Source organism: Pelobates fuscus, chromosome 8 (assembly GCF_036172605.1).
Source record: "Pelobates fuscus isolate aPelFus1 chromosome 8, aPelFus1.pri, whole genome shotgun sequence".
In the NCBI taxonomy this organism is placed as follows: domain Eukaryota; kingdom Metazoa; phylum Chordata; class Amphibia; order Anura; family Pelobatidae; genus Pelobates; species Pelobates fuscus.
Genome location: NC_086324.1, coordinates 24267098 through 24290818, shown reverse-complemented (window position 1 = coordinate 24290818; position 23721 = coordinate 24267098). Strand labels below are relative to the sequence as shown.

Sequence of the window (23721 nt, the reverse complement as noted above, 5' to 3'; positions counted from 1 at the left end):
AATTCTACAGTGGTTATGGTGCTTTTAGCATCTCTTAGATATCTCATTAAAGGGACACTATAGTCACCTGAACAACTTCAGCTTAATGTGGTTGTTCAGGTGAGAACTATAGCTCCCTGCAGCCTTTCTCATGTAAACACTGTATTTACATTGAAAGCTAGGAACACCTCCTGTTGCAGTCACTCAGAGTGAACCAGAGGGAACCATCCACTCAGATCTGCTGTCAGCAGAGCACAGGGCAGCACTGTGCACAGCATCCTGTGATTCAATGTCTCCTCCCTCTGCATGCAGACACTGAACTTTCCTCATAGAGATTCATTGATTCATCTCTATGAGGAGATGCTGATTGGCCAGGGCTGTGTTTGAATCATGCTGGCTCTGATCTGCCTCCTTGTCAGTCTCAGCCAATCCTATGGAGAAGCACTGTGATTGTATTAGGCCACCACATGTCAGCAGACTGCTTGTTTTTCCTGAGTCTAACAGCATGCAGATTTACAGCTTCTGGCTTGAATACAGTAGGATTTTTACTATATTTATGGAGGCATGAGAGCCCAGGGGGCTAGATGGTCGTGTTAACACTATAGGGTCAGGAATACATGTAGTTGCACTGGTGACTATAGTGTCCCTTTAAGTTAAAAGATGCTGTTATTTTGACTCATTGGAGATATAGATACCCTTCAGGGAAATGTCATAGGGGGCAGTGGTAAATGGTAGATTATCTAGGATAAAGCAGAGAATATGTAAAATAAATGTAGGTACGGAGGAGGGTTTGGAAGGCCAAGCATATCTGTATGGGAAGCTGTGATAATGGTTTTAGTAGTGTAGGGGGTAGGTACCGTTCTAGAGGAGAAGTCTTTGTATAGAAACATAGAAACATAGAAACATAGAATGTGATGGCAGATAAGAACCATTCGGCCCATCTAGTCTGCCCAGTTTTCTAAATACTTTCATTAGTCCCTGGCCTTATCTTATAGTTAGGATAGCCTTATGCCTATCCCACGCATGCTTAAACTCCTTTACTGTGTTAACCTCTACCACTTCAGCTGGAAGGCTATTCCATGCATCCACTACCCTCTCAGTAAAGTAATACTTCCTGGTATTATTTTTAAACCTTTGTCCCTCTAATTTAAGACTACGTCCTCTTGTTGTGGTAGTTTTTGTGGTAGTATAGACATATCAAAGATAAACCAATGCTTTATGAACACTTAATGATATAGGGTGATATTATGCCGTTTCGAGTCTTCTTGGCACATACCTAGCACATCAGAAAGTGATTCTGGAATTTTAAATAGCCATACAAATGGATGACATAGAAATTTAACTTTCCTTTGACCTTATTTTAATTCACAAGATGACTGCAAAATGACTTTGTTGCAACTGAATGTATGCTGGATGCTAAATCACTCGAGAGTATAAAATCTTTGTTTTGGCATAATGTTGATGCATAAACATTTGTACCCCATACTAACCCTATAAACATCACAATCCATCAGTACAATTACAAGAAAGATTGTTTGTTTTCACACTTAAAGCAGACATGAAATAGAGTGTCCTTAACTTAATCACCACCTTGATTTACCGCATTTGCATACATTTGCATATTAATTGGACTACAGATTAAAATTGGTTTTGTAATTTTAATTAAGTGTCCACAAAGGTAAATGATTAGAACGGTTTAAAATACATTCTGACATAAATAGCAGGGAAAGCTTTTGTGATGATGTTTTTGTGGAATTACATTCAGAAAGTGGCTTTTTTATGATAGTAATTTTAATCTTAAATAGATTATACAGTCAAACAAAACTGTGGATTCATAATCATTTTTTTTTTTTTTTTTCAAGATCCATTTAATATTTCGCTGATTTGCAGCACTTGATGAAAATGTCCTATCATTTCAGATGGTTACAAAATTAGGCCTGTATTATTGATGAATAGGGAGCTTAAACCAAAAGACTGTATTTTTTTTAATTTTTTTGGGGTCGCTATGGCGTTTAACGCTGCGTTCCTTAACACTTCGGCAATAAACATATACAATTACCACACAGCCCATCAAAAAGTGAAGGTTAAGAAAAACATATAATATTCATAAAGCTAACCCATTGCTAGACATAAAAAAAAACACGCAGTTACAGCATCCCTAAAACTTCCGAAACATTCCAATTTAAGACCATAATCTGAGCAGTAAATATTTATTTGTTTGAAAATCACCATGTAACTTAGAAGTAATTACAAAGGAACAGTGATGAAAAATAGCAAACAGTTATATTCCTTTTTTTTAAGAGGCCTTCTCTACGTTGCAAAACTAAAGCAGATTTAAAGAAACTGAAACAAGTTAAAGACAGAAAACATCGAGAAAGATCAAGAAAGCAAATTGCATTTGAAAAAGACTGTTGATGTGCATCTTTTGGATATCTCAAGTTGGACTTTGCCGAAGTCCTTCTTGGGCACAGAAAGTCCAGAAATCATGTTTCCACAACTATCCCAGAATTCTTAACTTGGCATGCAAATGACCACACACGGACATTGTGTTTCAGACGTCATGTTGCATTTCTCCAGATACAATTAGCAATGGGGTCTGTTTTAAATACAGCTTATTATTTATTTATATTTAAAAACATCATGGGCGGTGACCAGAAACCATCCATGGGCTGCAGTTTCGACCTTGTGAGTCTCATCCGCATGCTAAGGGTATTTGCAGTATGAAGTCTAAAACGATGCTTGTGTGTGCTCATTTGCATGTCAAGCTGGGAACTCTGGGATAGTTACGGAAATTTGATTTCTCCAGTTTTTATGCCCAAGGAGGACTTCTCAAAGATATGCAGGTGATGCCTAACAGTAATTTTTCTATTTCCACTGTAAGGGGTTTTATTGGGTTAGGTCTCACCACACAATGATTTAAGAAGAGTGCCTAAAGGAAAATTCACTTAAAGAAACCCCCCCTAAAAAAACATGGGCTTCAAAGACATAAATAGTGTGGCACACTCTTCACTTTTAATTGTGGGTTAATATGACCCATATACCCATGATCCTTAGTGCATCCACACCCCAGTGGAGATGAAAATGCCTAATGAAAACTTTGGTTGGTTACATGAGAAGCTGTAGCTACCTGCAAAATCTTTATTGTTACTTATAATGTTGTTGCATTATATTACTGTCTGAGTAACATTGCTTCCGTTCTGTGTATTGAGAACCATTCCTAGCATAAACATAAGCATTAGCGTAGATCAACACAAGCAGAAAACACCAAATAAATTAAACCAAAAAAATAATCAAATGCATAAATAAAAACAATGAGATGTAATTTATAAACAATAGCTGCTTTTGCCAATCCTGGGCAAGACAAGACTGGGACAACCATTTTTGTGTTAAAAGGACACTATAGTCACCAAAACAACTTTAGCTCAATGAAGCAGTTTTGGTGTATAGATCATGTCCCTGCAGTCTCAGTGTTCAATTCTCTGCCATTTAGGAGTTGAATCTCTTTTTATGCAGCCCTAGTCACACTTTCTTGCATGTGACTTAAACACTTGCTGTAAAGAGTCATCTAATGTTTGCACTTCCTTCACTGCAAATTCTGTTTAATTTAGAATTTCTTATCTCCTGCTCTGTTAATAGCTTTCTAGACCCTGCAGGAACCGCCTGTATGTAATTAAAACTCAATTTACAGAGTGGGTGATAGAAATCTTTCAAGTAAGTAACATCTGATTGAAAATGAAATAATTTTGTTTCCATGCAGACTGTGTCAGTCACAGCCAAAGAAGTTGTGACTAGGGCTGCATAAACAGAAGCAAAAGTGATTTAACTCCTAAATGGCAGTGGATTGCGCAGTGAAACTTCAGAGGCATGATCTATACACCAAAACTACTTAATTAAGCTAAAGTTGTTTTGGTTACTATAGAGTCCCTTTAATCATTGTGTAAAAAACACATGAGAAGTAAAACACATTGAGGAGTAAAGCAAAATGTGTATTCTAATTTGCACCATCTGCAGATGCAATAAGAGTGGGAATCCAGCAGCACCTTGACCTCCATGACCTGGAACCGGCAGCAATATTTCAAGGTGTCCAGTAATAATCACAGCAAGGTTTGGTGGCATGGCATAGTGATGCGTAGTGTGTACTCATGGTCCTTATTTCTCAGATACGGGACATATGAAATCCTTAGGCCAATATAATGCAGTGTTTTAGTAAGTGTAAGAGCTGGACCCAAACTTAATCCCAAAGAGACAGCCACCAGTCTTCCTCTAAAGCAATGGTAGTTATACAGGCACAACTACAGTATTCTGTTTATTGTTATTTTTTTTTTTTTATTATTCATACCGTGCTTGTATACAGTATCCGTTTTTGATCATTGCAATGAGGGCAGACGTATTCCAAAACTAAGCTTTTACACACAAAACAGATTCTTCATAACTAAAGACTGTTTTATTGAGCTTTGTTTGATCATTTTTTTATATGCAGAAGGCCATTGATATCTATAGTGAGTAATGACTATCTAGTGTAAAACCACATGAAACTGATTCCCTTCCAGTAAATGTATTGGCAATACGTATTCTACAACAATACTGGAACAGAGACTCTTTTACTGGCTTGCCCATGGACTGATAAGGATAAAACATAACTCTGGACCTGTTTATTTCAAACAGTCAAGGTATTGGGGTAGCTCATATTTATTACTGGAAGTTACTACCATTAGGAAACGTGATCCAAGCGTTTTTGCAGAAATCGTTTGCTAGTGTTTAGAGTTAGTAAAAGCTTTCTCGTTAATAAAAAAACTAAGTTATTTTTATTGGCCATGTGGTTACTGGATTTTCTGTAAAAAATGTATTGTACCTTATATTATTTCTTTAAAGAAGTATAGTTCTTTAACTTTTTATCTAAAATTTAATTTAATATTAGTCACAATAACTACACATTCACTGGAAAAGCTTTTGTAATATTAATCTCATTTTAGTGTTGCATGTGGCTTTAGTTAAAGAGACAATATAGGCACCTAGACAACTTCCTCTCATTGTGTTTTTGAGAAACTGCAATGTTTTCATAGCAGTGTTAAAACTGCCTCTAGTGACTGTCTACCAGACAGCCTCTGGAGGTGCTTCCTGAAGTTTAACAAAGTTTAACTCTGTGAAACGACGCTGGACATCCTCACGCTGCGCATGCGCATTAGGTCCCCCTCCATCAGCTGACGTCAGAGTAGGAGGAGCGTGACCCACCGCCGATGTCCCTCGAATAAGTGTAAAAAGCTTTTTATTTCAGCCCTTTATTTGCTGGGGCAGGGGGGGAGGTGAGGGGGGGGGGGGGGGGGCGTGCAAGGAAGAGGGGCAGAGGCATTATTGTGTTAGGAACACAGTTTTGTATTTCTAACACAATAGTTTTCCTTTCACATTGTTAGTATAAATATGTATGCTTTAGTTTAATCTAAACCCATTAAAGTTAACATCACTGTATTACGTTTTATCCAAATCTAATGACGTCTTTTTAGATTTGGCCTTATCTCAGAGGACACCACGAACTCTACATTGCTGCCTTGGAGAAGAGTTAGTGATAGAGAGAAAGACATTGCAACTGATAGCCCCAGAAAAGAGATGTAATATTATACTTAACTTTGCAATAAGAGAAGAAAAAAGAGGATACTACATAAAAAAAAAAAATACAATGTGAAATAGAAGAAGAGATCGATCGTGTCCTGCTGTCAGACCACCATGCTTTGTACCTCTATATGCAACTTTGTGAGAGTGAAGATGAGAAAGAAACAAAGGTTGTGTGACTAGACAATTTGTAATAAGTTTATACAAGTTATTTGCCATAGATTAAAGAAACTCGTAAGTTCACATAGTAAAAGACAGATTGCAAATAAATTGCCTCCATTGTTTAACTGCTAAAGTCCTGACTCATTTTATAATTTTCTTCTTTCTATGACATTTCCTATTATACATTTTTCTAAAGTAGGAATATTTATTCCCTGTATGTTCATTGGTGCAGTGCATCACAGGCTGAAGGAACATTACTCTGTAATGAAACAACTGCATATCTCCCAAGTTTCCCTATTTTGAGCTCAACTCGATTTGCTCCTCTTTTTTTTTTTTACCAATGTCCCTCTTTTGTAGGAGGTAAATATTGTTGGTGTGTCTGAGTGTATAACAGAGCTTTACAGCAATGTGTCTTTGTTGTTGTTTAGTCATTCAGTCGTGTCCGACTCTCCATGACCATATGGACCATAGCACGCCAGGTACATCAGTCAGTCACTGCCCCTCTGAGCTCCAACAACTTCATGTTTGTGGCTTCAGTGACCTCATCTATCCATCTCCGTCTCTGTCGTCCCCTTCTTCGTGTGCCTTCCATCTGTCCCAGCAGATTTCCTGTAGTACGGATTTATTGGATCTTCTTGCAATCCAAGGGATTCTAAACAGTTTTCGCCAACACCACAGTTCAAAGGCATCAATTCTACGACGCTTAGCCTTCTTTATAGTCCATCTCTTACATCAGTATGTTACTACTGGGAATACCATAGTTCTGATTATGGGAACCTTTGTTGATAGTGTAATATATTTCGTTTTTACCAGCTTGTCCAAGCTTGCCATAGCTTTCCTCCCCAGAAGCAAACGTCTATTAATTTCATGACCACAGTCACCATCTGAAGAGATCTTGGATCGCAGGAAAAAAAAAAATCTGTCACTGCCTCCACTTCTTCCCCATCTATTTTCCAGGAACTAAGATTGCTGTTTGCCATGATCTTAGTCTTTTTAACGTTAAGCAGCAAGCCAGCTTTTGCACTCTCTTCTTTTACCCTTATCAACACGTCCTTTAGTTCTTCCTTACTTTCAGCCATCAGAGTAGTATCATCCGTGTATCTGAGGTTGTTGATATTTCTTCCAGCAATATTAAGTCCAGCTTTGGATTCATCCAGCACAGCCTTAAGCATTATGTATTCCGCATATAAGGTGAATAAATAAGGTGACAATATACAACCTTGTCGCACTCCTTCCCCAATCTTGAGCCATTCTGTTGTCCCATGTTCGGTTCTGACTGTGGCTTCTTGGTCCACATACAGATTCCTCAGGAGGCAGATGAGATGATCTGGTACTCCCATCTCTTTAAGAACTTATCACATGTTGTGATCCACACAGTCAAAGGCTTTAGAATAGTCTATGAAGCAGAAGTAGGTGTTTTTCTGGAACCCTCTGGCTTTCTCTATTATCCATCGTAGATTGGCAATTTGATCTCTTGTGCCTCGTCCTCTGCGGAACCCAGCTTGTACATCTGGTAATTCCCAGTCCATATATTGAGTCGAGCTGGTAGAATCTTAAGAATTACCTTGCAGGCATGTGAAATTAGTGCAATTGTTCAATAATTGGAACACTCTTTGGCATTGCTTTTTTTTGGGATTGGGATGTAGACTAAACTTTTCCAGTCTTTTGGCCACTGTTGAGTTTTCTAAATTTGTTGGCATAAGGCAAGCAGAATTTTCACAGCATTATCTTGCAGAATTTTCAATAGTTCAATTGGGATTTCATCAACTCCTGCAGCCTTGTTATCTGCAAGGCATCCTAGGGCCCCTCTCACTTCGCTCTCCCAGATATCTGGTTCCATCTCATTGGACCAACTATTGAGGTCATCACTGCTGGATAGAACTTCAGTGTATTTCTGCCATCTTTTCTTTTTCTGATCTTCTTCCCTGCCATTTTTGTCTTTTATCACACCCACTTTGGCATAAAAGGTAACTTTTAGATCCCTGATTTTCTTGAATATATCTTGTGACTTTCCCATTCTGTTATCTTTACTATGATGGCTACTCCATTTCTTCTGTGGGATTCTTGACCACAGTAGAAGATATGATGGTTGTCTGATGTGAAATGTCCCATTCCAGTCCATTTGAGTTCACTAATTCCCAGCACATCCAATTTGCCTTGGTTCATAGTTCTAATTTTCCAGGTTCTTATGTTAAATTGTTCTTTGTAGCAGCGGACTTTCCTTTCCCCTCCAAACACATCCACAGTTGGGTGTCCTCTTGGCTTTGGCCCAGCTACTTCATTAGATCTGGAGCTACTGGTACTCGCCGTCTCCTCTTCCTCAGTAATGTGGTAGGCACCTTCTGACCTGAGGGGCTCATCTTCCAGTGCCATATCGTTATGTCTCTGGTTGTGCGTGTCCATATAGTTATCTTAGTAAAGTTACTGGGTTGCTAGTTCCTTCTCCAGTGGACCGCAATTTATCTGACTTCTCTGCTATGAACTGCCCATTATGGGTGCCCGTACATGGTAGAGCTCGTAGCTTCATTGAAGTACACAAGCCTCTTCATCACGGCAAAGTATTGATCCAGAAGGTGTCTTTAAACTACAATAAATGTGTTTAGAAATTAGTCTGTGTAAATAAGATACCCTGTTCTTGTTATTGATGACATTTTAGTTGCATACATTGTTATTAGTATGTTAACTAAAATTTCTCAATAGAACATGCACCTGGTCACACCCCCACTTACACCCCAAACATTGAAGTGTCCCTCTTTGTCCATTTGAAATGTTGGGATGTATGGAACTGTGAGTGAGAGTAGGGGCCCATATCTCCTACCCCCTCTTCCAGATCACAATATATTGCAACCTTAGATTCCCTTCATAAAGGAAAGATAGTGAATGAAGGAGGTAATGTATTGCAAACCCAAATATTTATTGAGATATAAAGACTAAGCCAATCCTCTTGTAATGCTTAAAACAGGACTGTCTCGTAATAGTTTAGCACAACTGAATAGGTCATTACAAGTTAGCTGTAAACTGTTCTTTTTCATTTTTTTTTTTAAATCTCACCTGTTTTAATTTTGTTGAATTTACATGCACTACCGGGCACATCATGTACATGTAGAGTAATTTCTGCTTTACCGTATATATAGAACTGCTGTAAGAATGCCGGAATCCTATCAAAGTCAGTCAAGCACTTTGCCTTCTGCTTGTAAGGCATCATGGAATTCGTAGTAGTAGTAGCTGACAACCAGTGCTTTTAGTCATCTGTGCTTTAATTCTTATAAATAAAAAATGATGAGAGTGACATACATTCGGCTATGTATGTACAATCTAATGGGCCACTGCTACTACAGACAAGGTTGGCCATAGGCTTTTAGGTACCCTGTGCGAAAAACCGTCACAGCCCCCGATACTGGTCACCCCCCACTCATCCATGTATAGTGTTTGTATAGGGGCTTTATTAAATTAATAATTATTATAATAACATAATTCACCCCCTTCCCTGTTGTTACCTTGTAGGGATGGGGGCATTCTGATCTTTGGTGTCCAAGTGTGCTGGGAATTTGGTCAGCACCTCCGCGTCCACCTCCGTGTGTGATATATGATATCGGTGCATTGATTGTGTGTGATATTTGTGATTGGGATTTAATTCAGATTTTAAAAAAATGCATGTAGGCCCATGTGTAAATATAGGTGTGTAGTTTTGTAGTGTCACATGCGCATAGTCCCCACAGTCAGACACACATTCAGATGCACACAATTTTACACATATACTGTCAAATTCAGCTACATTTACACAGTCCCAGGGACATATTCACTCTCACATAGTCACAGTGCGGTTGTGCACAGGTCCAGAAGGTATCTAGGTGGCCATGGTCGCACTTGTCGCTGCTGTGGCCGGGGCCCCATTGCACCTGCGACTGTGGTAGGTATGCCACTGTACACTGTCATAAGCAGTTAGTCACATACACACAGTCACAGGCAGACATTCACACACTCAATCAATCACAGGCAGACAGTCACATACACACAGGCAGACAGTCACGCACACAGTCATAGAAAGACAGTAACACACACACAGTAACATGTCTTCATTTAGCTCTGCCCCCTCTGCCCATTTATTTCGGAAAGCATTGGATTGGCTGAGACCATCAATTCTGATGATGTCAGCCAAAGAGGAGGATCAGGGGAGGGCTAGGGCCGACAGACCTGCGCGATGCTGTGGAGAATTTATGTTTTAACCCTTTCTAAGCGGGCTGTGGGGAGGCAAGCCACCTAATTGGCGGGTTTAACACTAAACATGTGCATACATGTTTGTGTTCTGGACCCTATAGTGTTCTTTTATTATTGTCATGAAAAAGGACAAATTGGGGTCGGGGCCTAACTGCAGAGCGGAGCAGACGCATGTTGCTGCTGCTCCTGCATCTAACCTTACCTATTGCCGATTCTCGACGAAAAGAGGCTGTTACCCGACTCCTTGAGGCTTCTAAGCAATAGAGGACACCGAGACCTGCAAGATGACACCACACAAGTGGATCTTCACACCGGTTCCGACCCTCCCGGGATTATGGCCTACAAGCATGGTGGCGGTGAGGGAGACGGCCGCTCTCCCACTGCTAAAACACACAGCAAGGCAAAGTTTGAACCTCTGTCCCCCCCCCTATGGACCGGTGGGGGTTATCCCGGTGCCCACCAAAGCGACACACATAACTGCATGGACTGCAGCTGCCCACTCAGGCCTGGGCTCCGGACGTTCCGGGCCCAGCAACATGGCGGAAGCACCGCACATCAAGGGACCTGTACCCGCGCACCCACAACCCTGGACTTTATATTCCAGCAATTTTTGGAAAAGCTGGAACAACTCCTCGCAAGACCCCCTTTGACACACGGATGTACACCACGGAGGTCGGGGAAGCGGAGGCGGAGCGAGCCTGCCCTGGGCATTACATACCCTCCTGCACCAGCATTGAACACCGACCGCTAACCCGGCCGGGGATCACCAGGAGGCTAACTCTGCAGCATCAGCCACACCGCCAGAGGGGCGGCGAAACACCGCGGCTCTCCGAGGCGCCCGCGCAGGGAAAAACTCGACCTCTACGAGCACCCGAGTTTGTGGCACCAGGATGCAGACCCCACACAGGGCCTGGGGCCAGGGGGAGGCTCTGCCACCTTCGCACCTCACCCGCACTCTACAGACTCTCCAAGTATCAACCCTCACAAGAACACGGGAGGGGATCGGCTGATGAAACGGGCCGCGACCTGAGACAGGGCCTGGGAATGTGCTCTCTAACCAGATCGACATGTAAGGGGAACCGCACTGCTAAACCCTCATAAGTGGACACTATTAGAGATCACTGGATATCTGCTTATTGATGTATCATAACTAATGTAGATACCCAGAACTGCAGACACCCTCAACATAACATGTGTGTTCCATGATGGCAATTAGCCTGATACTCAACTACTGTAGCGACATATTGCCTGTTCAGTTTTATACCTCACAGCTATGACACATACCTTTAACATATTTGAGCAGGCATGCATGCCTAATGACACAAACCTGATACCCTGATGCGCCTCACCGCTTTAGACAAACTAATTCAGCTTGTACCACATTTAGTTGATTAGCACATAGCTTGATTAATCTGTTATATTGTGCACACGAAAAATACTGTTTGAGCGATCTTTAACTATTCCTTGCACCCATTTAACAATTGCATGTGTTATTCTGTTTATTTGACGTAAATATATATATATGGCAGCCTCTCATGGGAGTGTATTACACACCATCCTGATTTCATTGACTTGTATTACCCCACGATGCCTCCTCCGTTTTATTCTGTACCCTATAACACAAATGCCATAATAAAAGAAAGATTTACAAAAAAAAAAGGACAAATTGTGACAACATGCAGGTGGCAGATCATTCATTTATATTACGTCCTATAATATCCGCAACCGACTTTCCAGGAAATGTTTGCAAAAAATAGTGGAGAAAAGCATTAAATAGCTTTTGCTTTGAAACTCTTTCAAATATATTACACCTTTCCTCATTGTTACGATTTGTATGGCACTACAATTCCGTGACACTGCAATTAAAAAAATGGGGACACAAGACAGCAATTGACAAAATACGTGATCCGGAGCGAGCACTGAAAAGGCCCCTTTAAACAAACTTACAATCTACGCTCTGCACTCGAAGGGTTAAATGAAGAGCAGCCACGTGAAACACTCACCTCCATCCATGCGCGTCCATTGGGCGTTTAATCAACGGTGACGTTGGTTTAAATGAAATCTGCTTTTTATGTTTTTTTGTTTTTTTTTTATTATATAACAGATTTATGAGAGGATGGATAAGGTGTATGTACTTCATCAAGCTATTCATTTACCACAAGTGTTTCTAGTGGAAATGCTTTGCCAGTTTACATCTTCATAGAGAGCCAGTTATCAAAAACAGATGTGCCAAGTGGAACATTTTACATAAATTTATATCATTACTTACCTGTAAGTTATAAGCTGAATTTAACTGCTCAAACTCATTGCCAGAACTAACTGCCAATAAACTGCCAAGCCTAGGTTACTGGCAAAACATTAGCATGGTTAACGTATTCCTGCACAGAACATTACAGTATCGATTCAGGAGAAATCCCACCACAAATGCTTTGATGGTGGCTTCAATGAAACATAGCATTACATACTTCAGATATGTGTTTAACAGTCTGTATGGATTATGGATTTTCACACAAGGAATGTGTATATTACTATGTGATACAAAAGGAGCTATTTTTCAAGGAAAGCAATCTCAGCGCAACCTGTAAGTTCACCGCAATGAATTAGGTGCAGTGTGTGCTTTGAATGGGCCCTTTTTTTTTATTTATAAAAACCCACTTGACCGGTGTTCTCACCCCTCTGGAAATCAAAGGGTAAAATATTTATTGGGTCTTAACTTGTTCCTCAGTACCGTAAATCTTCGAGGATATCAACGTCACAAATCTTACTCTTTACATGCTAGATTATTGAGCGATGCACACGTTGGTTTCCTTATATACCCATAATGGCGCATTTGCAAGTGTTCAAGCACAAATGTATTATTATTGTTATTTATAAAGCGCTGACAAATCCAGCAGCACTGTACAATGGGTGGACTAACAAGTTGGAGGTACAGAAACAGAGGCGGTTGAAGGCCCAGCTCAAATAAGCTTACATGCCGGAGGGGGTAACATAAAAGGTAAAGGTATGGGTAAAAACGTAGGTCACTAGAAAAGTATTCACTGAGGGCTTATTGTTTATTTATATATATATATATATATATATATTTTATGATGTATTGCAGTAGAATAATCAAGCAGCAGTAAGGTCAAGGAGAATTAGGATAGAATAGTGACCAAGAGATTTTAGAGAGGTTAAATTGTTCGGTCAAATCGTTCGGTCAGAATCGTTTCGACAGACTCATGAGTGCGGAATCCCAACTGAAGTACCAGAGATACCGGGTCAGTTTGGTAATATGTTAAAACAGGTCAGGTTTCAGATACTCAAAAAAAAGTTTGGAAGTTGGTGCAGAATTCCTTTAGGTCAAGACAGGGGAGGTTTCTGCGAGACTGATGTCCCGAGGGTGGCACATCAAGCACCAACACTGCATACAAACACACATCTGCAATAAAATGCAAACACTATATACATACTCACCCCTGTATTAAAACACCAACATTATATACAGGACATACTTAAACCCCAGGACATACTTGAAAACGAGAGAAATCTTAATGTATCTTTCCTGATAAAATATTTTATAAATAAATAAATATACAAATGCACCCCTTCATTCAAACACTCTCACTGCACACAAATGCACACTTGCATTTAAAAGCCAACACTAATATGTACTTGTGTGTAGTGTTTGCATTCAATTGCAAACACTACTCATAAGTGCACCACTGCTTTCAAATGTAAACAGTACATACAAAAACACAACTGCATTCAAATGCCAACACTACAAACAAAAACCTAAACATGCACATAAACATTCTCAAAAAATATGCAAATATTAGTCCCTTAGCTTTTAAAGCATTGTGGGAGCTGTATATCAGATGCAGAATAACCTTTTGACAATCCTTGCTCTAGAGTGGGACCCAAAACATATCTTACACCATGGCCCTCTCTTCCTTAGTTTTGCCACTGCAGTGTTGAATCTCAAATCTCATGAATCAAGATAAGGATTCTTACATTTTTTTCTCAAAAAAAAAACACTAGCCCTTTTTTTAAGGGGATGTCTTATTTCGGGGAACAACGATTTCAAGCATGCGCTATAAAGCAGGTCTACGTTCTTGGGAATTCCCCCGAACAAAGACCAGTTCAATAGTGCATGGAACCCCGTGAATCTATGTTTGGGGAAACGTCCCGAACATAGATTAGTTTACTCGCGAATGGAATCATGCGAATCTATGCTTGGGGAAACTTCCCCGAACATAGATTAGCTTACTCATGAATGGAATCCTGCAAATCTACGTTCGGTGAAAATTCCCCAAACATAGATTAGTGAACCAGCGATTGGTGACTTGTGCTTATTTTTGAGGTAGGGCTTATATTACGAGCATCCCCCCAAAATAAGCTAAGGCTTATTTTCGGGGGAAGTCTTATTTTCAGGGAAGCAGGGTATATATATATATATATATATATATATATATATATATATATATATATATGCCGTTTTGATGTTAAAATATTTTCATTGCCAGGTTATCAAGCAACTCTTTGCTTACCCCTTCAGCATTGAAAGGGTTTAAGAATGTGTAAGTCGCTCTGGCATCCAAGTATCATTTTAAGGATTGCAAGCTTAAATAATGGAGGCACGGAGAAACTTAATATTACGATAATGTTCTTTGGTGCGGTTTGGAAGGTTTAGAAAACATTTGGAAGTATTTTACTTATAAAATCACTTAACCATTAAAGTGTTATGATAGTATTTCCTTGTGCATCTTACAAAGTACTTTCATTAAAAAAAAAAAAAAAAGAGAGAGACACGGCGCATCATTCCTGCTTAGAAAGGAAAGAAAAAACAAAACAAATCCTGATTAGAAGGATTTCCATAAAAACAGGAAATTACATTCTTTAGTATCCTTGCATTAATTTAATAAAATAAAGATGCCACAAAATAATGATGAGGTGAATTAAGGTACAGTATCATTTTTCAGCTAATGCCTTTAAATGCTATCCATTATCCAGTTCCCAGTACCGTTCGCTGGAAAGATATCTGTGATCTTTGCTGCTTTGAACATATTTTATTTTTTCAGAGCTATCGCTTGAGAGGAACTTGGTAATATCACTATTTTAATGGAAATATGTCATTACTAATGTACATGGGCAAGGATATAAGGTAATATGAATCACTCGTCTAGTCCGATTTACAAGTGATTAACAGCCTTTAACACCATTGCAAACCCAAAAGCTCTGGGTAAATGAACTCCTCGTTTATCAAGTAACTGCGCAGATGGTGGCTGCCATTTTTTATGTGTTTACTGCGAATTTTCCTTTTTTTTTTTTTTAATGAAAGTAGGGGGTAAAATAAAAAAAACAAACCAGAAGACTCAATTTCTTTGATATTGTAACTGTGATCATTACTATTTTATTGCCATTGGTTTAATTGGTGATTTTGATCAACTGCGTTTTTTTTTTATTTAGAATGCATAAAATTGTGTACTGTAAGCTACGTGGGTCTGGGGAATGATTTTGAAATAATGATCAGATGCAAACCGTAGTATTTAGCAAAATGTAAACCTTTATATCAGCTCAACATAGAAATATTGTAACAATAAATGATGTAAATTAAAAAAAAAATTCCATACAGTCCCTAGTTAAATCTATGTTCCTTTTTTTTTTTTTTTTTTTTTAAGTATCATTTTTGATGATATTGGATTCAATACTCCTTGGTGGGTTTCAGTTTAAAAATGCAAGGATCACTATAGTGTTTGGAATACAAATCTGACTGTGGTTGTAACTGTTTAATTGCATAACAATGTAAAAGTTTTCTGACAGATCTAGAGAAAGTTCACTTGGGTTCAGAGGAGGATTAAGGTTGGCTAGGGGCCTTGGCAGGATGCCATATTAGAACCCCTCCACGTGTGTGGTGGATGAAATAGCACCTTAAGTAATTCTTAGATGATGATAAATATGTAAGTAAATAAAAGAGAATACAAGCTATGGTGCAGTAGCTATGATGCAAGTGGGTAGAAGAGAAAAGAAAATGCACTTACAGTGTTTAGATGCAGAATTAGCTCTACTTTAATGCGCCTGGGTGGTATAATTCCCGCCTGGGGATATCTTATGTGTTCTTTGATCCAATGGCAAGTACTCCATGGAGTATTGAAAATAAACAGTAAATAAATCCTAATCCAGTGTAGTATATTTGGATATTTAGGTAAAATAGGTAAAACATGTGGAAATACACTCACAGTGCAACAAGCCTCCAACTGGCTCCCAGAAAGCAGCATAAGGTGGTATAATAGCACTTAAACATCTTGTTGGCTGGTAGAAGATTGCGTGATGTATTATGCAGATAAAAGCAGAAATAAAAAAAATATAGTGCTCTCTGTTATAAATAAACAATAATAAAAGTATTGGAGAGGTACTCACTGCTGTGGAGTAAAATATATGTTTTGCTCAGTCCACAGGGCTCAGGTGGAATGTTCCCCATCTATAGGAATATGTTTTCTGACTCCAAAGAAAAGTCAGGGTAGGTCCAGTTATATTAATAAAATAAACTGGTTTATTATCTCTTAAAAATAAATATAAAGGTAAAAATAATACAATGACGTGTTTCATCTTCAACAAGGCTATTCTCAAACTATAGTGTCTACCCCTTCCCTCCTTACCTTTGACTGATTGTCCAGTGGAGAGCCTTTCCTTGTGGTTGATTGGAGGGAGCATTGTGATCTGCATTAATGTTGGGTGCAGGCCACATTAAGAGCTCCCTTGCATTTTGGTGCTCAGTTAATGACGCAGAGCCTTAGGCCACTTTTGCCGCCCTTTCGGTAATCTAGGTTTGTCTGGGTTAGTCAATCAGGAAGGAAGTTACCTGTAAAAGGAGAGTTAAGGCTAATGGCTTTGGTGTTTAAACCATTAAGCCACCATTTAGGTAGAGTGAGTTATTTAAGACTCAGAGAAGCAGTTTAATTATATGTTATTCAGAGCTCTGCCAAGTTAAGTGCCCCTAACAGTGACCTTAACATGAAGTTATATCCTCTCAGCCAAGTTGACATTGTCCACTTCCTACGTTTAGTTTGTAATGCTTTTGCCACTAAACCTGGCAGCATTTGTAGATGGAGTGCTCCATTGATTTCAGGGAAGGCTCTCTGGGCCTGAGATATTTCCCTTTTAGCAGAGAAGCATGTCCTACATGTGTACAATCTGTCTGGGGTCACCTACCTCACTGTGTACTTGGAGTTGGGTCCCTACCAATGTAGTTCAAATATTGACAGGCCTGTCTACATGGTGCTCTTCTACATACATACGTTTTTATATATATGCTTTCCTTTTAACATTGTAAAACATGGGGGGAAAAAAAGGTCCTCTTAGTTTTACTATGTGTGGCTCGAGATGTAGCCAGGTGTCAAGGCTTCTCCACAACAGTTTGTCACTAACCACAAACACATATTTACGTCACTAAAAAAAAATATAACTGAGGAGACCAAGTCATTTTTTTTTAAACAAACGTATTTCTAGACACATTTAGTGTAGTTGATAATTATATGGAAATATTTATACTGAGGGGTGAACTGTCACTTCCCGGGACACCTCCATCTTAGATTGATGTCAATAATTGTTCTACCTGTCTTCTGCACCTGGGAGTTAGCAATGAAAAAAAACAAGGACAGAAAAGTAGAAATTACACAATGTTTCTATCTCTCTTCTTCTTTCATTTGCAACATCAGCCCTGGGGCTGCCTGGAATAAACTGGATCATGATCTTGTTTGCTGTATGTTTAGTATATAGTTAAAAATACAACAGTATCTAACGTAAATGAAAAAAATAACACACATTATAAGTGATTTTCATTGTGTTTAGCAATGATGTAATGTCCAGAGAAGGGACAGTGCCCCTTTAAATATAGAGCTGTTGACTTATATAATATAAAAATGTCGTAACGCCATCATGTTTCAGTGTTTATAAAATTGCACAGTACAACTTTGTTTGTATTTAAATTCAAAGAACACTAAAGGGTCAGGAACACATACATGTATTCCTGACCTTATAGGGTTAAAACCACATCTTGGCACCCTGGTCCCCTCATGCCTCTAAAAATAAAGTAAAATCTTACTTGAATTCAAGCCTGAAGCTGCACAGTTTGTCCATGTTTCCTTTAGACCTGCCCCGTGCTTGCTGACATCAGCAGAAGTGGTAGCATGATCCAATCACAATGCTTCCCTATAGGATTGGCTGAGACTGACAAAGAGGCAGATCAGGGGCAGAGCCAGCACAATTCAAACACAGCCCTGGCCAATCAGCATCTCCTCATAGAGATGAACTGAATCAATGAATCTCTATGAGGATAGTTCAGTGTCTGCATGCAGAGGGAGGAGATACTGAATGTTTGGATGCATTTTAGGCAGCCATGACCCAGGAAGAATCTCTAACAGCCATATCAAGGAGTGGCCAGTGAAGTTATCACTATGCTGTAATGTAAACACTCAATTTTCTCTGAAAAGACTGTGTTTACAGCAAAAAGCCTGAAGGTAATGATTCTACTCACAAGAACAAATTATAAGCTGTAGTTGTTCTGGTGACTATATTGTCCCTTTAAATGGATACTCTAGGCCCCACTAAAGCTTGCTGAAATGCTTCATGTGTGAAGTGTGTTCTCTTTTTTTTCATTTTGCAAAAAGTGCAGATTTCAATAGAGTAATTGCATCCCTCTGCCTCCAGCATTTAAATCAGCCGCTCTGTGTTACCATCATTATTGACAATTACACAACATTCCATAAAAAAAGGTGCGGATTATGCCATGCATTGCTCCAGTGATGCACTTCTCTACATTGTGGACAGTGCTAGGTTTGTACATCGGAGGACAAAAATGATATATTGATATATATATTCAAAGAAAATTCTAAAGTAAAACACAACATTGAGCAAGCAGGTTTTTGATATTTTCTTTTTATACAAAATCTTTTTAAAAACAATTGCAACATATATGTCTTAAATTTATGACTTAGGCACCTCTACTAGATGCAGTTTCATAACAAAATATTGGAATTTATTACTTTGCTAATTGAATGATCTACAACAGTTGTCGGATACTTTTGGGAAAATAGACAGAATTTGGTGCGTGGGTTAACATGAAGTCTTTATTGTTTTTAAATATTCCAAAACTGATAAAACTTGCATCTAAGTGTAAATCAGAGCGAAGTCCAGGGAACATCTGATTTATCTTTGTAGCATCACTCTTCCACCCTTGTGCTACTGTAGCCAATACTCACGGGTAGTTGCTCAAGAGGTCACTGGATTTTTTGAATGCCTTCAGCCTGTGTGTAATCAGATTGGTTTCAGTTGTTAATAATTTCCTTCCCTTATGTAATGATGCCATATGTAATGATATATAAGTCAAAGTGTACATTAATAAATTTAGACAGACTTAATGAGAACAGTGCTATACCATTTTCAAGCAGCTGATTATCCCTTCCCATGTGTTGAACTCCACCATTAAAGGGATACTCTAAGCACTAAAATCACTGCAGCTTATTGTAGTATTTATGGTAGGTGGAGGATATAGATGCAGCTCTCCATGGTTTGTTTTTTCCAAACCATTTTCAAGCGCTTTGGAGAATTCCCAGCACCGAAAAGCCTCTAGTTCAGCTCAGGATGGCATAATAAGAAGATTCACTATTTTGTTATTCAGCCAAATTGCTGTTTACCCTCTATGTACCACCAAATTGAGAAAGGCTAGAGTCGACACAGATGTCTTTCGGAAGGACACTCATAGCATTAGAATGGCAACCTCATGGGTTTCACTTCAGCACAAGTCTACCTGTCTCAGATCACATGGGTAGGGAAAATTCTCCAAAATTTGAAGAAAAGTCGTGCACATCCTGGTCAAGTTTTTAGCATGGGACTACATGCAGATAACTTTGGTTTACCATTTTAAGGGAAATCAAACAAAATATTGACTTGTTTTACCTTTTTGTTGCTTGTCATGTTCATAACCCATTGTATCTTATGATTACAAGAATGTAAGCATCATTGCAGAATATGCAAACATCTCCCATCTTTTTCACAAAGTGTCAGGAATAAACATAGTGGTCCCTCACATGCGAGATTCCACAAAGTCATCTTTCTAGAATATAATTGCTAAAGTATTGCTTGAGCAGAGCCTATTATTATTCTGATGAACATCGATTTTACTCTGATAAACATCTTGCTGGATCAGTTAGTGCATTTCTCCAAGTTCCAAGCTCCCAGTACTACGTGGGCCTGCTATCCTAGTTTTTAGCATGTCTCTATTCCTGTTTTCTTCTATCTAACTTCTATTCTCGATGTTCCAGAATTTCTAGTTCTTACTCTATATTCAACTGAAGACTTTCAGTGTCCCTGGTTGCGGCTGTTCTCCCTGCTAAATGTTCCAGATGGTTGTGTTTGATGCTTAGGTATGTTAGTGTCTCCTTATTCAGGGTTCCTGTTCACCTGGATCACCAAACATGTGCAGAGAAACCTTGTTATGTTAAAGAGTCCTGATTGGTTGTTACATATGTAATATGCCAAGTTCCGTTTTCTGTGATGCAATCCTAAACTCTGCTTAGCTTGAGTAGACCTCTGCCAAGAGTTCATCTTCTTCCCCTAGCTTTACCTATCATCATCTGTCTCTGCATGGTTTGTGTTGGCTCCACTGATTCCAATGCTGTATTTGTATATTTACCTAGAGCTGTGCTTGCAACTTGGCTACAGCTCTGTTATTTTACAGTGTTTTTCTGTTCACTCCATATTATGTAGTTCTTATTCAAACAGATAAAACATATACTTTAATGTTCAAGAAAAGCCCGCTACTGCTTTCCTCCTGAGGATGTTGATACACTTTGATGAAATGCGTAGGGTTAGTTGATGTTCGTCCACTGAGACTGCTCCCTATCTAGAACCATTTCTCATGTTGATGTTGTGATGGGGGAAGAAAGCGAAGGCTTTTACTGTTTTTAGCGGAGTTCATCACACATCTATTGCATTTTGTTATTACAGTCCTACACTTACTTTGTGAGTTTTGTAATAAATTATTTTGTTTTTAAAACGTACTCCATATGGACTGTTCTGTTTGCAGTGCCTTTCTGTCTTCCATATTCTCAAGGTCACCAGACTAGGGTTACTTTGTCATAGCCTACAGTGACTGCCGACTGACCTCTCAATTGACACTTTGTTTTTGGTTCCATACTCATACTCAACCAAGGATATGAAACCCCTTATAGGGAAATCCCTATTAGACCTATTGCTTGTTCCTATCACAACTAGTGACCTATTATAAATAATCAGATACCACCAGAGATAAGACACGTCTATGAGAATATCTCCGGACTTGGTGAATGTGTGGATCCGCACCAGCCTCTGCATATAGTCTGGCCTCGCAGATGTTCAGTTTTTAACATCATTTTTACATAAATCTGTATAACAATATAAATTAAATAGTTAATGTTTAGCTCATTTGCTCTGTCTACACATATGTATTTTGGGGTATTGCAAAGAAATGACAAGCATATTTTGGTGGAGGTTAGGGGAGGCCTTGGAACAATGTTCCTAATTGTTATTTTGCGAAATAACTATCAAAACAAAAACATGAATCAGTCATTTGCAATTTTTACGTTTTACTGTAAAAAGAACTGCACAATGAGTGACTTGAGGTCTCATGGCTCTCTGGTGTTGAAAATGTTAAAACAAAGTGATTATTTCAATCTTTCACAGTACTTAGGTAGCTCTCTTATCCAACACTATTTACGTAGTTTATCAAGTACATGTTTTTTTTCCCTTTAAATGCTTCCAGCCACACTCTCGACCGTAATGGCGTTACCCCAAAACCATACATTTTTTATTTAGAAATTTTTGTTTCTGCTCCAGTTCCAGTAGGTACAGGCAAAGATTAACTCTCTTGGGGAGAAATAATGACACAGAGGATGTAGAAAGATATCACATTCGTACGGATGAAAAATATAAAACAAGACACAGATGGACAGCAAAATTACTCCATTTCAAAGGAACATTAGCTAGACTAGACAGACCTTTTATCAGATTGTTTTAAAAATGTCTGAGTAGCATTTCCTCAATAAGTAATCAAACCATAAAAACATTACATTGCACAAATTGCCCCCTCCCCCCCCCCCCCAAAAAAAGGAAAAGTTAAAAAGACCTCTATAGTTACATGATCTATACATCCAGTGGTTTGATTCAAAATTCTATGCTAGGAACAATGATATTTAGACATGTCTGTTCTTTAAGAAACAGCCTATCTACTTGATAGATGAAAAATTATATCAGATATTTTATTTAATCATTTTATGCTATTTCCAAAGTTTTACTATTTCTAACATTTTTGTGTTATGCGTTTCTAAGTTTTAAGAAAGTTTACTGATTGATTAGATTAATGCGTGGCTACTTGCTCGGTTAGTTTAACATTTGCCTATACTTTTTTGTTCATCATTTTTTGATGTACAAATGATCCTTAATAACCAAATCAGAATGAACATAGAATAATTAGTTTTTTAATAGAAATATGGTATATTAAAAAGTAATGTAATATTGCAAAAATTAAATATTAAATATAAAAAATATATATTTGGGCATCTTCTAAAAATAACCCTGTAACATCATTTATACAAGATAAATTCTATGGCTTTACAGGACCACTATCGGCACCCAGACCACTTCAGCTCAATAAAGTGGTCTGCGTGCCAGGCCCCCCTAGTTTTATCACTGCAGCTGAAAACATAGCAGTTTCAGAGAAACTGCTATGTTTACACTGCAGGGTTAATCCAGCCTCTAGTGGCTGTCTCTAGTGCTGTCAAAAAAGAACCCCATAGGAAAGCATTTAGGAATGCCTCTGGCCATTTATTCGCCACATTTTACATTATAACACTTTAATAAATGTTAAATGTTAAATGCAAGCATGCCATACTGAAAGAGCCACTAAGTGCACCTAAACCACTTCATCTCAATCAAGTGTCCTGGGTGCAGTAGCCCTGTAGTTTTAAACCTGCAGTGTTTATATTGCAGGGTGAAACACACCACTATTGGCTGCCTTCCAGACTGCCACTACAAACGCTTCCTCTAATACAACTTTGCAAAACTCGGTCATGTGACCAAATGCAGCATATAGGGAAGCATTTGATGGATGAGAAGCATTTGATTGGATGCACTTGCCGCACATTTGTGCATCAGTCCCCAGTGCTCTTCTATGAGGAACGTTGAATTGGACCATTAGCTAGAGAGCGATGCCTGCTTGATGATGTTGCGGAAGTTAACACATTTTTTTTTAAGCATTTTTATTGAAGTTAAGGGGGGGGGGGGGGCAGGGTGCTTTAATCAACCTATGCACTATAATACTAGGAATGCAAGTTTTGACTGGGGGGAGGGATGATTGCCCCCTGGCTTGTATGCCAAGGTCTCCTAGAACCATTCTTCTGCTGATTTAAAAACAACTAGAGGTGTGCTGGGATGTTGCAGGGTGACAGGAGTAATACTGTGTGTCGGGCTTTGCCTACCCCTGTCCTGTGTCTATTTTGCTTGGGTTGGTGACCTGTGATTGGATTCCCATTCAGGCAAGACTTTGCTTAATATACTTTGCTTGTACCAACCCCACTTGAATTTCTCCAGTGTGGAAATGCCATAAGACAAGTCCTACTGCACTGTAAACATTTGAGTTCCTATTTGTTCACCAGTTTTGTTGTCAACAGGCCTATAGTCTTGCTTTTAAAAGAACAATGTATTTCCTGTATAATATCAGCAGTAGTGAAAGCTCACGACACT

General features: G+C 38.9%; 1 protein-coding gene across 3 annotated transcripts in view; it reads left to right on the top strand.

The window, feature by feature from the left end:
- The window catches only part of GTDC1 (glycosyltransferase like domain containing 1), a 203938-nt gene that overhangs the window by 91336 nt on the left and 88881 nt on the right, over positions 1–23721 (top strand). The window lies entirely within an intron of this gene.